The sequence below is a fragment of the Psammomys obesus genome, unplaced genomic scaffold (assembly GCF_907164565.1).
Source record: "Psammomys obesus unplaced genomic scaffold, mPsaObe1.curated_primary_1811, whole genome shotgun sequence".
Lineage (NCBI taxonomy): Eukaryota > Metazoa > Chordata > Mammalia > Rodentia > Muridae > Psammomys > Psammomys obesus.
This window is the reverse complement of record NW_026596134.1, coordinates 25,945,077-25,960,487: the sequence shown is the minus strand read 5'-3', so window position 1 is coordinate 25,960,487 and position 15,411 is coordinate 25,945,077. Positions and strand designations below refer to the sequence as shown.

The following is a 15,411-nucleotide window of genomic DNA, read 5'->3' as shown; positions in this document are numbered from 1 at the left end:
CTGGAAGAACAGAATGCAATTCGACATGCAGACATACTCATGAAGCTTTGAGAGAGAGAAAGACTTAATAGGAATGGGCTAGCCCAATTCATGTTATATTCTGGGGGTGGGGAGGAATGTGGCTATATTCTATATCCTCATAATTTGAGTGTGGTCGAATTCAAAATGAATTAACTACCTGGCAGAGAAAACTCCAATACAGCACAGCATCTAGGCGGTGGCATGTTTATTACTGGCTGCCTTCAACTAGATTTTCAATGAAAATTCTAGGGCAAACTGGAGCAGAAAGACATAAAAAAAATGTGCAGTTTGTCAAGGAAAAAAGCATAAGAACATTTCAAGTTGCATACAAGGTGAATGTGGATAGATGCCCATATTCAGTTATTAAACCGACAATACTGAAGAAAAGCCATACACTTTGAAAGACCCCACCCATGTTCTAGGGTATAACAATGCAAACTCTGGAAAACCTTCATTAAAAAGACAGTGCCTGTGGAGGGGGAGTGTTTGAACGGAGAGTGCCAGAGCAATGGCGCCCTGATCCAACAGGACCACCTAGGATTCACCCACCCAGGTACTCAGACACTTGCTACAGCTACAATGTGGGAATAAGCTACATGATGAGCTGGCAACAGAACCTGGCACCGTCCAGGTGGTGCTGATTTTGGAGGCAAACTTGTGCCAAGGTTGCAGAAGAAAGCCAATGAGGCCTTGCAGTATGTAAACAGAGAAGGCTCGACAAAGGAGGCCCTGAGAAGGTGCTGTGTGCCGCTTTTGAGGGGAAGCCTAAGTTGCAATGGAAACCCAGCATGCTGGAGATACTAGGAACAAGAGCAGTCTGCTGAAAAAGCTACAGGTACTGAGAGGGACCAGTCCTAGAGAAAGGCTGCATGTGCTACTTGTGACAGTACTAAGGCAGATCTCCAGTCCACTGAAGTATGCAGTATCACCACAAACCCAGAAGCCAGATACAGAGTTACAGGAGCCACCTACAGAGTTATAGGATTTGTTGTCTGCCCTGAGTTTTAGTCTGGCTTCAGCCAATTTCGCCTTGCTAACCTCATTCTTCCACCATGCAATGGAAGTATGCTACCTGCTTTCATTTTATAAGTAATCCCAGCTAAGAGTCTGCCTTAAGTATCAGAAGAGACTTTGGGCTTTGAACTTTAGTAACTGTTGGTATTGCCACAGTTATGTGGACTCTTGAAGTTGAACTAAGTGTATTTCACATTATGAGATGGTACCTGAGCCCATGAGGGACAAGGACAGAGAAAAGTTTTGGTTTGAATGTAAAATATCCACTACAACTCTGGTGTTTCAACATTTGGCATCCAAGTCATGCTATTCTGGGGAAGTTGTGGAACCTTTAGAAGCTGCCCAGTGGGAGGAAGTGGGTCTCTAGGCAGTAGGTCTTAAGGACTATAGAGCTCAGCTCCAGTTCTAGTCCAAGCTCTCTGCTTCACAGTCTACCAGGACATAAGAAGCTACAACACAAGTTCCTCCTGCTACAGATGAGCCCCAGCCGCATGCTATCCCTGTCTTTAAGCTACAAGCTAAAAGTGAGCCCTTCCTCCCTTCAGCTGCTTCCTTTTGGAAATTTGTCACAGTGATGAGGAAAGCAACTAATACATTCTTATACTACAAAGCAGCAATAAGGGAAGCCTGAGAGATGGATCAGCAGTTAAGAGCACTTGCTGCACTTCTAGACGCCCCAGGTTCAATTCCCAGTACCCACATGGCAACTCACAACCATCTACAACTCCAGTTTCAGGGGCTCTGATGCCCTCTTCTGACCTCTGAGAGTGCCAGGCATGCACAGCACACATACCTTTTTGCAGGAACACACATACAAATAAAAATATGAAAATAAAAAAACTAAAATTTTAAAAACTAGTAATGTTATCCACAATACAACTAAAATGTATAAGGATATATGCATGCACATCTTTCCAAAGCAAAAGATAATCAATAAAGTTAAATTTTACTGGGTTTCTAAGTTCTTCATTTCTCTCACTTTGCCTTCATTCAATTGCTATACTGATTTCAATCCCCCTTCTTCTCTACAAAAGGGGAGGGAAATTCCATGCTGACACAATACCTATAATTCAGGACTCTAGAAGTGAAGACAGAAACACCAGGAGTTCAAACTACATTATAAGTCTGAGGTCAGTCTAAGGCACAGAAAACCTGTATGAAAAATGCATAACAAACACACACACACACACACAAAAAAAAAAAAAAAAAAAAAACTAGGAAAAAAAGCTAATAATCATTTTCTGAATTAATACATAAACAACATAATAATCAAGTTACCATAATTAAGCTTTTGCTGTCTAGTAAGATAATTCAAGACTCTGATAACTAGTTTAAAGAATGTAAGGGCTAGCCATTATGTCTTGGTACATACCTGTATGTCCAGTACTCAGATCACCGAGGTTAAAGGATCACGAGTTTAAATATATCTGGCTGCATAACAAGTTACTGACCAGACTGAACTACGGATTGAAACCCTACTTCCAAATAAAATTATCCTAGGTATTCTTAAGGCTGAAACTAAAACTCAGTATTTCAACACTTGCCTAGCACATCAAAGCCATGACTCTGAGTTCCAGCATCTCAAAATTAACTAAATAAGAAAAAGAACTAAAAGCATAAGGTAGCAACAAACAAGTGTCAAGAGACTAGGGGTACAGCCCAAAGGTCAAATACTTGCTTAGCAAGCATAAGGCCCTGGTTTTGATCCCCAGAACTTCAAAAGCAAAACAGAGCCAATGAGGCGGCTCAGCCAGTTAGGAACTTGTTGCCAAGTCTGACTCGTATACGTGTGTGTGTGTACCTGTGCATGTGCACATACACGTCATTTAAAGCTGCAACAATAAATGAAAAGAAACAGCTATCAGTGGGAAGAGAAGGGGAAGTCACTGAACATTAATAGCTATCAGCTCCTTGGCTAAGCCTAAGATTTCTTATAAACCCACAGGGCTGAGGCAAGGCTGAGCTCAGTGGCGGAGTGCTGCCTAGCATACACGTGGCCCGGGGTCAGATCCCCAGCACTAAGCTGGGGGAAGGATGAACCCAGACAGCCCTGCCCATCCTCTCTCTCATCCTCCTGAATGCACAAACCTCAGTCTATTTACTTGCATTCTAGCATTATTTCCTGAGCGGAAGAAAACAAAAGTTATGGGAAGCAGAGAACTAAGAATAAGTCCAGAAAGTTGCAAATAGGATAGTCTTCCTTTACATATGTCACTCCAGGAAAACTGCCAAGAACAGCTCACTCCTCTAGCCACATTTCCTGCAGATCCTCCAGACTCCTCCTTAAGCATGTCAGTATTCTCCTCATTCTCTCTTAATTTCAAGCATCCTTTTGCATCAAGATTTCAAAGTGCATAGTTTGTTCTCTCCAAAATTCCCCTGTACCCATGTCCTACTTTTGAATATGTGGCCTAAAGCCTTGTACAGCATTTCTACCTCTAATGATGAAATTCACAGTATAAGACCACAGTTTCTTTCTAACTAAGAATTTATCATAATACCAAGGTTAAAAAAAAATAGAGCTTCTCAAGTATTTTACTAAATAAAGTATTTTTTTAAAAGGTGGTAAGTTTACTATGGGATCTTTTCTGACAAAAGAATACTTGAAGTAAAAGTAAAAACCACATAGAGGGAGCCTGTGCTTTTACAGACTGGATTCCTAGGCACCAGCATTTCCAAGGATTTACTGTATGAGCAGAAGGGTTGAGCAGAAGCCGTTATAATGGAAAGAGAGAGCTTCCCGAAACAAAAATTAAATTAACTATTACTAATTAAAATTTCACTTAAAAATCACTTATCTAATAAATCCTGATAAGTGAAAGTGAGTCTAAAGTCCAGTTAGGAAAGGTTTATTTGGGATTTAGAACCTATCATTTCTTCAACTACAGATTAATAAATTTCATTGTAAAATGAGTTGAGCAAGTAAAGCTATTTATAGATAAGTATGATTAAACTATGGGTGAATAATACATTAACCGAATAAAGTCCAGTTATTAAAGCAAGTACTCTAACTGCTGAATAGCCAACATGATGAGGAAGGAACTTTTACATTTTTCTCCATACTTATGATTTTAACTCTCCCATCCCTTAGTGCAGAACTAATGATCTATATAAACATACGAAGACTTAAAGAGCCATCACACTAGTGGTAGGAATCCTGCATTTAATTCAATGTAAAAAACTGAAAATTTACATTTGTGGAAGGTTCATCCACCCCAACCCCCAAACAGTGAATTTATTTTGTAAAAAGACTACTGAAATCAAACATAAAATGATTATACGTTTTTTTGGCCTTACATTTGATATTTTATTTTGGAAGCAAAATTCTGTTTCATTTGGAACCATCTGAAACAGAATTAAGAAGATGTGAAAAAAACTAAAAAATACTGATGCAAAACCACAGCAATATTTCCTCGCATTTCATAAAAACATTAATGAAAGGTTACATAATTCCCTAGATTAAAAATTTTTAGAGAGAACTGCAAGAGTTGTCTTTTTCAGTTTTTAGTACTGATTTCTTTACTCTTAAATCCATAAAAATAGATCTAAATCAATTCCATCTAGTTTGAAAATAAACCATCTGGTTTTCAGTTTTGGTTTTTGCTGTGTTGTTACTGTCTGAGAAAAGGGCGTCACCAAGAGTGGTGTTGCACCCTTTTACTCCCAGCACTTGGGAGACAGAAGCAGGTGATCTCTTGAGTTCCAGGTTGGCCTGGTCTACAACAGAGCCAGTTCCAGGACAGCCTGGGCTACACTGCGAAACCCTGTCTCAAAAAGACAGAAAACAAACAATAAAAGAGAAAGAGAAAAGGGCTTGAAATCTATGTAACCAAGGCTAGCCTACAACCCACATCAATCCCCCTACTTCATGCTCCCAAGTGTCTGAATTATAATTGTGCACCATCATGCCTAGCAGCCATCTGGTTTTCAAGGAAAAAAAAAACTAATCTGAGAGTAAGACAAAACACTCAGATCCAGTCTTACTGCAGCTTTAAATATACTGTAAATTTCATTTAGGTTCCTCAGACAAGTTTTTATAAGATACATGGAACCCAGTTTGCTCTCAGGGCAAACAAAACCCACCAAAACAAAAGCTCCTTCACAACCCACCAATATCTCTGTGGCTAAGCCTCTACCCCATCAGCACTTTTCTCTCTCCTCCTCCCACTCTCCTTTTGTTGTTTGAAGACCAGTCTCATTCTCTAGCCCAGGCTGGCCAAGCTCTTCCAGCAATCCTCCTGCCTCAGATGTCACAGTGCTGAAATCAGTCTCTGAACAAAGCTTTCTTTTTATTTTTTTCTTTCTTGAAATGTACATTCTGTGTGTGTTTAGCTTTCATACATGAAATATCCTAAACCAGTTCAATTTCGAGATAGCTGCTTGACGTTAATCTATCTGTACATGTGTCTTTTACAGTACAGTGAACGGAAGAAAAACTGGTAACCACGAGGGCACGTGTGAAACAAAAGTGGGCCACCTGAGGAACACCACTGTTTGTCTCAGATTCCTCTTAAGCACTCATGCCGGATTCTCAATATCCAAAAAGATTCTCTAGGATCAGAGGCACAATGCAGTATGTAATAAGATCAAAGAGATGAATCCTAATGGACTGTGTCACCACCTGCAAACTACTACAAAGTAAAGATCAATAACTTAATCCCTTAATATTGAAGGAACACTCCTGCCATATCGCATGACTCAAAAAAAGTTTGTCAAACTTTGCTGACTGCAAGACATATATTTTATACTGTGACCTAAAGCATGTATATAAGACGTTTCCCTAAACAATTTTTCTTCATTAAGTGAAAGGGTAGTGTATTGTTTTACTTTCAATAATCCAGTTGTTTGTTTTTTAAGATACTAAAAAAAAAAAAATATTCTTGGCTTAGGGGAGTAGAACTCAGTGGTAGGGCCCATGCCTAGCACATGTGAGATACTGAGTATCATCCACAGTACTGGTGTGGGGGATACCCTAATAAGATGTGTTCTCTCTCTCTCTCTTTTTCTCTCTCTCATAATTTGCTTCTATCTCTTCAGCAAGATAGGCAGGTATTCTGGTATTTTAAGGTTGCCGATTGCTACTTTTTTTCATTAAAGCAAGGTGTTCTCAGAATAAGATCCCTTGAAGAACATTAAGCATCACTTGAGATAAATTCTTGGACCCCACCCTAAGCCCTCTCAAGTCAGAAACCTCAGGTGGAGCCAACCAATCTGTAAGAAGCCAGAGAGCAACTGTGTTTACAATCTGGGATCTTTCCATGTAACGGACCCAGTACTGAGTTCCGAGCCAGTCACCACTCCAAAAACTCTAGGAATATATAATTTCTTTTTGAAACACCTGTAATCTCAGCACTCAGGAGACAAAAGCAGAGGGACTTCTGTGAGTTCAAGGCGAGCTTGGTATATACAGAAACCAGCCAGGGCTGCAGAGTAATACTCTTTCTCAAAAATATATGGATGGATAAACACATACATACATACATACATACATACATACATACATACATACATACATACATACATACAATTTAATGGAAAAAAATACCATTAAGTAAAAACTATTAGTATTGCCAGATATGTGCTGGTCCAAGAATTCTAAGTCCTTTTCAATTTAACAGGGCATGTCATGAATATCCTCTTTCTGATCAAGTCACAGTTTCACCCCTTTAGTTCAGCTACTCCTCCCCTTTTCCTCTCAAATTTCCCATCCTGTTGATGTCCTTATTTTCCAGTATTTTCGCTGTCATCCTAAAACTAATTTCTAAAGCCCTAGCCTCCAAGACACTTTAACCTTGCTTTTAAGGACAGCGTCTCTGGTCCAACTTGGCATATTAGTAATAATTAAGTTTCTCCTCTTTCCGGAAGTCCTCGCTGACACCCCTGTTCAATTCTCCGTATCAACTGTCCTGACCACTCACCTACTCCGGGGCAAGTTTTCCCAGATCTTTCAAACTCCCTTCCTCTGGGGAAATTACTCTTTTTTTCCCCTCTTACCTCCATCCCATTTTGCTTGGGGGAACTTCCACTTTCTCGCTGAACCCTTACCCTAGTCTCAAGTCCCAACTCCCACCGCTCCAAGCCTTCACCCTGAGGGTTTTCAAGTCCCGACTGCAGCCCCAGACCTGCTGGGGTGGGGGGTGGGGGGAGAGGACAGGACAGGACGCCGCAGCCCCTCCCCCGAGCAGTTAGTTCAAGGTCCCCACCCCGCAGACCCTTCCTCCTCCGGCCGCTGCCCTGGGCTCAGGGGGGTTCGCACCCTCCCGGGTGCCTTTCCCTACGCTCCCTGTCACCCCAGACCCCCGGCCGCCCTCGGTCTCCACAACCTCTCCCCCGACGGGGGGCCACTCCCAGTTCGCTCCGTTGCCCGCGGCTCCCAGCGCACCCGGACCTCCCGGGCTCATCTCTCCGGCCCCCGGGACGGCTCGCTCCAGGACGCCCCCATCGGCAGACGCCGGCGGCTCGGGGGGTCTCCTCGCCAGGAAGCCGCGCACCCACCGGAGGGCCTCCCGTCGCTGTCCCCCGGGCCGAGGCGCTCGGACTGCCCGGGGAGGGGACCTCGCTTCCCGGCCTGCCCCGCCGGGGTCCCGCGCCAGCCTACCTTCCCGGCGCGAACTCCGCCGGCAGGGACCCGGCCGTTCTCCCGCCGCGTCGCGCCCGGCCCGCAGCCCGCGGCCTCCGCCACCCGAGCGCAAAGCTTCAGTTTCCGGCCCGCCACCGCCTCCGCACCTCGGGCCCGCCTCGCCCGCACTCACCTGCCGCCGGCCCTGCACAACTCCGGCGCCTCAGACTCTACCTCCGCCGCCAGCAGCCACCAAGCGCCACCACCTCCCCCATGACAACAGGCCCGCCCCCTACCTCGCTTCCAACTTATCCATTGGCTGGAGGGGCGGCGGCCCTCTGCTACGATTGGCTGGCTGTTCCTGCCCGTCATCGTGCCTCTCCCGCCCCTTTTCCTGGACCCGGTCTTCGCCCCCGCCCGGACCTGGCCCGGCCTAGATGAAGCTTTAGTTGTAATTGGTGGAGCATTGGGCAGTTCGAAGTTATGATAGGCTACCGATAGTGTCTGTTGCCTTAACTGGCAAGGGGTGTGATGGCCACGGTTGGTGCAAGCCCTGTGCACAGTTTGGTTGCGCAGTAGAAAGCGAAGAGGGGGCAGACGCTCACGTCCGAGGTGACCGGGAAGGGTTAACTCTTTGTTGTGAGGCTAGTGCCGCAAACTCTCCCTTCTCCAGTTCTCTTCCTACGAGGGGGAGACGGTTCTGCCAGCTTATGGAGGTAACGCTTGCAAAGCACCGACTTCAGGGGTTGTAGCTTAAGGACGGTCTAATTCATCGGCAGAAAGGTGTCTCTTGCGTCGAATTTTCCCTCAGGTTTTCCTGAAGTTTCCTTGAAGTTCTTTCCGGTAGTCTCCATGCTTTAGGTTAGGGCAAAGCGCAGCTGTTTGGAAAGCAGCAGTCTGCTTCCGTTGCAGTTATAAATATCGTCAAGAAGCTGAAGTGGCTGTCATATTAAGAGTTCTCCAGCTTCCAGACCCGCTCCTCTGGGGTCTGCCCCGAGTGACCAAACAACCATCAGCAAGTTTGGAAAAAAAAAAAAAAAAAAAAAAAAACGGGCAGCGATTTACCCATCTGGTGCTTTGGAGATGAGAATTCCAATACGCCGCCGCCCCACCCCCACCCCGCGCGTCCCCATCACCACCACCCTTCCCAACAGTACTTGGCTTTTAAGTTCAGCAGTTCTTAAATAGCATTACTAGATGTCTGGCAGATACTAACGTCTGCCTTCTCTCTCCCCCTTCCTCTTTCTTTCTCCCCCTCCCTCCCTCCTTCCCTTCTTCCCCCCTTTCCTCTCTCTCCTTTCCTTCTTTCCTATCTCTCTCTTTCTACCTCTCTCCTATTCCTAGCAGTCTAAATTAGTACCATTGAATGAATTGCAGGGGTTCCCCCCCCCCGTCATTTGGTACAATACATGAGAATAAATGATTGCGTTTCTTATTCATTTGGGTACAAATCCCAGTAGGCATTTTTGAGAAATCAGGAGTTGCTATAAAAACTCTGCTCCTAGAAATACATTCATCATTAGCTTTCTCTGCTTTTCTTTTTTATTCCTGCCGCTTTCCCTGCTCCTAAATAAGAAAATGCTGGCCTGATTACTCTTTCAATTCCTAAGTCAATTTCAAATATAGCTTCTCCACAATTCCACCTGAAATATGCAAACCTGTGGTGATAAACTTTAAGGAGACTCTCAAACACAAGGCCTTTTGATGAAGGCACTCCTGTGGAACCAGGAGTGGACTTTGGAAATTTTACACTTTGACCCTGCCTTTTTGCTGTAACTTGGTGTCCCGTATCTCTTCTATTTATTAACCTCTGCCCTTTGCAAAGCAAGCTATAGAATCTAAAACTGTGCAGCTTGTTATTTGGGGGTGGGGTGGGGGTGGGGGAAAAGCTGTCTATTTTCTAAGCTGTATTTTTAGTTGAGTTTAAATAAACTGCACACTTCCATCATCAAATTAAGCGGAAATCATTCCTCCAGCAACTATACATAACAATAAGGTGGGCTTTTTTTTTTTTCCTAGTTATCTTCCGGAACCTTCTTCCCCTTTCTCTCATCCTCACCTTCCAATTTAGAAATAACCTCCCATTCAATTCAGTGACTCACAGAAAATCCATAAAAGGAAAGTGGAAAAGCCAAAATAACTTCAGAGATGTCTGAATCATTTCACTGAAGGGAAGACTGTGCACTGACCACAATAAGATGGAAGTCAAGACATAAGGCGTGAGAGCTAACATCTTAGGTGAAATAACGTGCAAATAGGAAGCTGCCCAGTGAAAATGCAGCATCCAAGCATCCTTTTACACAGCCTTTCACTGTGTTGCCAGCAGCCCCCTTCTCTCTAGCCTTGGCGGTATGCCGTACTACCATTTTTAGAGCAAGTTAGAAGGCAATTAATGTCCTAGCAGATAGGAAACAGTAACGTCATGGGAAGGCATGGCCATTATTATGGTACTTTGGGTAATAATGGCTCTTGCACAGCCACGGTGACTAGGTGCCATACAAAACATAGAATTAGGCCAGTCTCACTGAGGGGATTCGCCATCTAAGTTTAGGAGCTCAAATTGCTATCACAAAAGTTGGTGAATAATTGCCACAAAGGTCAGCCACTCATTATTTCAACCACTAAAAATAAGGTCTTCCTGGGTGCTTTTGGCCATTCCTACACATCTACTTCCTATCATCCCCCTTTGTAAAATAAAAGAAAATTTAAAATAAATGTATTCAAACAGCAAGAAGAGGGAAAACTCGAAAGAAGGGAGGATTTAGGACTCATACTAACAGAGGCTGTTGTGTTGTGAAAACTATGCAGCTCTGGGGAGATTCTTGTTGGAACCCTGCACTTTGATTTTGTACTCACAAGGTAACCCTGTAACGTAAATACCCCCCCAGCTTTGCATTTCCTCCCTGTGCTGTGTAGTTTTCCAGCCCCCACTCCCCCTCTTAGAAAGCTAGAGAGCCTTGGAGCCTACTTGTCTGCAGCTCCGTGTGGTGTGGCTGCTTGTGGAGGTTGGGGCAGATGCTATCTGTTCAGAACCTCTCGATTCAGACCATGATGACAGGCATAGTAGGAGCAAATGTGACGCTTATAGATACCAATAGAGTGGAAAATGGAGGACTCGGTGTGGCACCCCAATATCTGAGGAGTACAGCAATATGCCCGGGCCTTCTGTCTTCTTTTTACAGAGTCCTATTTCAAGGGCAGCATTCAAGTCTCCTTTTGTTTCTTTTGTTGTTTGTTTTTGTTTGTTTGTTTGTTTTGGTTTAAAGGAACAAAGCCCCACCCCCTGTGATAAGCTCCATTTCTTGCCTGTGGAATTCTTCAACTCTCTCAACCCCATTTCTGGACACAATTCCAATTCCAAATGGGTTTGGAGAAGTAAATCACTCTGAGAGCAGACAAGGGCCAGAGCCACCTGCCACCAGCCATTGGAGACAAGCCAAGATTACTTGATAAGAGGTGGTTTCCTGAGCTAGGGATCCCAGAAGGTAGAGACTAACAAGGGGGAAGGGATTAGAAAGAAAAGAGGGACTTGGGGGAAGGAGAAAGAGGGAGGAAAGAAGAAGAGAAAGCAAGACCTGAAAGGAAAAGGTAAGGAAAGCCAGAACACAGTCCAGAAGCCCCTGAGAGTGCTGAGCCAGCTGGGCAGCCTGCCCCTGCCGGTGCTGCCTGTGGACTTTAGACAGGCTTGCGTCAAGGCCCCAATAAAACTCAGTGCCTGCCACTGGTTAAAGGAAAAGTGCCTGCCCGGGAAGCAGCCTATAGTACTTTTGTTCCATAACCTCTTGGAAATCCTCCCCACATTCAAGCCTGCTGCTCTGGCAGTGAGTCAGAGCTGACAAAGGAAGGACCAAGGTATGTAGCCAGCCCAAGAACATGTCTTCATAAAGTTACGCTCTGGCTGAACACGAGGGAAAAGAAGATTTTACCATCTCAAGCTAAAGAGCTTCTAATAGATGGAAGTTCCTAGCTGTTTTCCATGCTGGAACCAGGCACTCTGGTTTCAAAGTTTAAGACTGTCAATAAGAAGGGAGAGGGAGGAGTCTCTAGAAGGGACTATTCTCTTCTAGAGGCAGAACCATTTTTTTTTTTTTTTTTTTTTTTTTTGTTCCAGAGTGCCTGTGATTTTTTTTTTTTTTTTTAAATATCATACCATGCCTTTACAACAAATATTCATTTCATACTCAGGAAAAATTATGTGCCTCCTCTATCTATCTGCATGTTATAGGTGAAAGAGTGTGCTTATTTATAAAATTGATGATGTCTTAGCTCATAGTGCTGCCATTGTGCTGTTGAAAGGAGGCCCTAGTTACTATCACCAAATCTATGGGTGGACCAGCCATTCTTCTGCAGCAGGGAGTGGGCCAACAAAGTACTTAGCTCCATTTAAACTTTTGTCCATCCCTGTTTTACATGCGTACAGGGAGTTTCCTGGAAACATGGCTGCTTTCCAGAGATTTCTCAGAGCAGAACGCCTTCTAGAACTCTCGTGTCCCAGTCACACAGAACCTGACAGGAAAGTACGTTTAAACTTGGACTCTTCCCTGCTTTGTTTTAAGACCTGGTCTCACTGCGTACGTAGCCCTGGCTGTCCTCGAAGCTAATGGCGCTCAAGTACTAGGACTGCGGGTACCCACCACTTGAACTAACACTGCCTTGAATCCTATACTCACACACACCATATTACATTGATAATTTTGGTTCTGCCATTTGCAGACTATCACTGTAACTTCGGCAAAGTTGGTTCATCTCCCTAAGCTTCAGGTTCTCATATGCAAAATGAAATGTGTATTCACTATCCGTGTAACAAACCACCCTACAATTCAGTAGCTTAAAAACAACGACATTTCTTATTTCACAGTATCTCTGAGTTCAAAATCCTGGTGCGGCTTTGCTGCGTCCTCTGGGTCCTGGATCTCTCCTAAGGTTGTGGTCACTTCATGCAGCTGCTTACATGGTCTTCGGCAGGATTAAGTTCCTCACAGAATTCACCTTAAAGCCTTAGTTCCTAAGGAGCTGCAGACAGCAGGCCTCCATCAGGGCCTTGTCTGGAGCCTTTTTACGGATCATGAAATAAAGGGCCGCTTACTTCCTCAGAGCCAGCAAGAAGGCGGCAAGAGAGAAGGCCAGACAGTGACCGCAAGAGAGAGAGAGGTTCAACAGTCTTTTGCACTCCAATCAAAGAAGTGATGTCCCGTCACTTTTGCAACCTTCTTTCAGTTAGTAGTGTGCTCTTAGGCTCTGCCTACATTGAAGGGGTGGAGCTTACTCAGTATATAAACATCAGCAGGAGGCTCATTATAAGGAACCACTCTAGAACTAGGCTACTTTAGGGTAATAATAAGTCTTATCTGTAGGGCTCATTTAAAATTGAGATGAGAGAATACATGCAGCGCAGGGCCAGCATAGATAGTGCAATGTGCAATGCACTATGTATATAACCATTATTACTATTAATGCTATTATTTAGAGTATCTAATGATTGGTTTTCTTTCCTGGCTACTGGAAGGAAACCTTTTATGAGAAAATAAATGAGAGAATATACATCATCCAATCCTGGCACGTCGTTGTAACTATTTAATAGTTACTAGTTATTATTAATGTGAGATACCTAGTTGTCTCTTCAGGCTATTATTACAAGGAAATACTATCAACTAATGACTTTTACAAGTTGATCTAATTTCCATATGTTGTGTTCCATTTTTCACTGAGTAGCCCACCCCTGCCGGAGCCCAATTCTAGGTTTAGGTTTCATAAAATATGTCCAACAAAATCATAACCTTGTCTAATTTCCTGTGTTCCTTCTACTGAAGAGGATATGCTCAAAACCTGTAAGACAGGCTAATCATGAGAGCTCTTCCAATTCAAGGAAACGTGTGCATCTGGCTTTATTCAGGTCCTGTTCAAGGCGGAGTATGCCAGGAAGTATAAGCAATGTCCTAGAGCTGTGGTCTTTGCCCTCCCAAAAGAAGGTGGTCACTGGATTGTGTTGAGTCAATCCTCAGCTGAGGACCTGAGAGAAAGAGGAAGCTTCATGTCTCCGCAAAAAGGATAAAGGAACCTCCCCCCGCCCCTCCGGGTCGGTGGTGTTGGAAACCATGAGATGAGACTGGATAATAAATAGCGATTTTATAGTTAGAAAATTCTAAGAGAGTCTGGTGAGCAGTTTAAAACCTGCTCACTAGGAGGTCAGGGTGATCCGGTAGGGCTGGGTTGAGGCGGGCTTCCTTATGGGGGAGGAAGATATTGAGGCTTGGCCTGAAGCCAGAGAAAAGAGGAACTATAATCAAGGAAACCCCATTATTTTGGCTTTGAGTCATTTCTCAAGGTTCACCCGTGACTATTATACAAGAAGACGTTGGGAGGAAGATAAAATTTTCGAAGGATAAATGGTTCTTAAACTAAAACTAATGTTCCAGCCCCAGCCTGAGCTACTTAGCAAAAACTGCCTCAAAAAATAAACAAGTAGGGCCAGTGAGATGGCTTAGCCTGTGAAAGCACTTGCCAGACAAGCCTGGACCCAAGTTCAGAGCTCACATAAGGGTGGAAGGAGAAAACTGGCTCCTGCACCTTGTCCTCTGACCTTTACATACAGGACAGCATGTGCTTGCACACATATACACATAAATTAAAAATTTTAAAAACCTGTAGATCAGTGGTTCTCAACCTTCCTAATGTCCTTTAATACAGTTCATGTTGTGTGGTGACCCCAATCATAAAATTATTTTGTTGCTACTTCATAACTGTAATTTTGCTACTGCTATAAATCACAATGTAAACATCTGGTATGCGTGATAACTGATATGGAAACCCAGTGGGGTTCAGGACCCACAAGCACTTTAGGAACCTTTAGACTGGAGCTGGCTCCAGATCCAGGCTCATCTCTAGCAATGTCTGCCGAGCGGTGCACCTTAAAGCTTAGTAAATAGTCCTAGGTGATGCTGGTGTACACTTCTGCCTCAGAACCGAGTCACCTGAGGAGCTAGGGATGGAGCTGAGTCAATAGCAGGCTGCCTAGCACACACAAAGCTCTGCACATAACCAGGTGTGGTGGTGACCCCGGAGGCAGAGGATCACAAGTTCAAGTTCATCTTCATCTTCATACTAAGTTGAAGGCCAGCCTGGACTAGGTGAGAGCTTGTTTTTGTTTGTTTGTTGTTGTTTTGTTTACAGGGCTCTTTGCTTGTTAAAGCCCACAGATTTTCCTGAGCACCACTAACCCTGGCTGCTACTCGCCCTGACACACATCCTACGCTGGTACACAGAAAGAGTCAAAGCAGAAGTTGCTGGGAATGGTCTAACAGGGTAAAAGGAAGGTATGTAACAATGTCAAGTTCCCCTTCTGGTGACTCTTATCTTCTTTTCTTCGGATTCTTTGTTTTCCTCTGTTTGAGACAGAAGAAATTAGTGAGTTTCAAAGCTTCCTAATTTCTGGAGAAGACCTCCGTCCACCGCTTAGTAGACTGGTCAGTTTCAGAGGGGAAAGAAGACTGACTGCACCCAGCGATGCTGTGTTTATTTATTCAGCCCTTTCCTACACCGCAGCGCGAGCTGCAGCCACTTGGTTTCGCCCTCAGGAAGTGTAGTTAGTGCTAGGCTTTCTTTTCCTGTTAGTTTCCTGCGAAAGGACATCATTGTCTTTTATCAGCAAGCGATAAAAAGGATGTTGTCACTCAAGCGGAGACAGACAAACATATTTCCCATCCCAGACACAGACAGTCCCGATGGCTTAGAGAATTGGTTCTGATTTTAGAAATAACAGCAGAGGCTGTTTTCTTCTTCTTCTTCTTCTTCTTCTTCTTCTTCTTCTTCTTCTTCTT

At 44.0% G+C, this 15,411-nt stretch overlaps 2 protein-coding genes across 13 annotated transcripts in view; one reads left to right on the top strand and one right to left on the bottom strand.

Moving 5' to 3' along the window:
• The window catches only part of Numb (NUMB endocytic adaptor protein), a 108,030-nt gene extending 100,172 nt beyond the window's left edge, over positions 1 to 7,858 (bottom strand). For 8 of the 9 annotated variants that reach the window (XM_055592739.1, XM_055592737.1, XM_055592747.1 and 5 more), the window contains exon 1: positions 7,788 to 7,858. The gene's annotated coding sequence lies outside the window, so the exon portion shown is untranslated. Of the gene's footprint in view, positions 1 to 7,633; positions 7,765 to 7,787 lie in introns of those variants that run through there. The other variant, XM_055592741.1, reaches the window with a different exon arrangement.
• A 425-nt stretch (positions 7,859 to 8,283) lies between these two features.
• LOC129666141 (40S ribosomal protein S28-like) overlaps positions 8,284 to 15,411 on the top strand; it is a 12,992-nt gene continuing 5,864 nt past the window's right edge. The window contains exons 1-2 of one of the 4 annotated variants that reach the window (XM_055593173.1): positions 8,284 to 8,310; positions 14,784 to 14,907. The gene's annotated coding sequence lies outside the window, so the exon portion shown is untranslated. Of the gene's footprint in view, positions 8,311 to 11,367; positions 11,447 to 12,066; positions 12,112 to 14,764; positions 14,908 to 15,411 lie in introns of those variants that run through there. The other 3 variants (XM_055593170.1, XM_055593171.1, XM_055593172.1) reach the window with 3 other exon arrangements.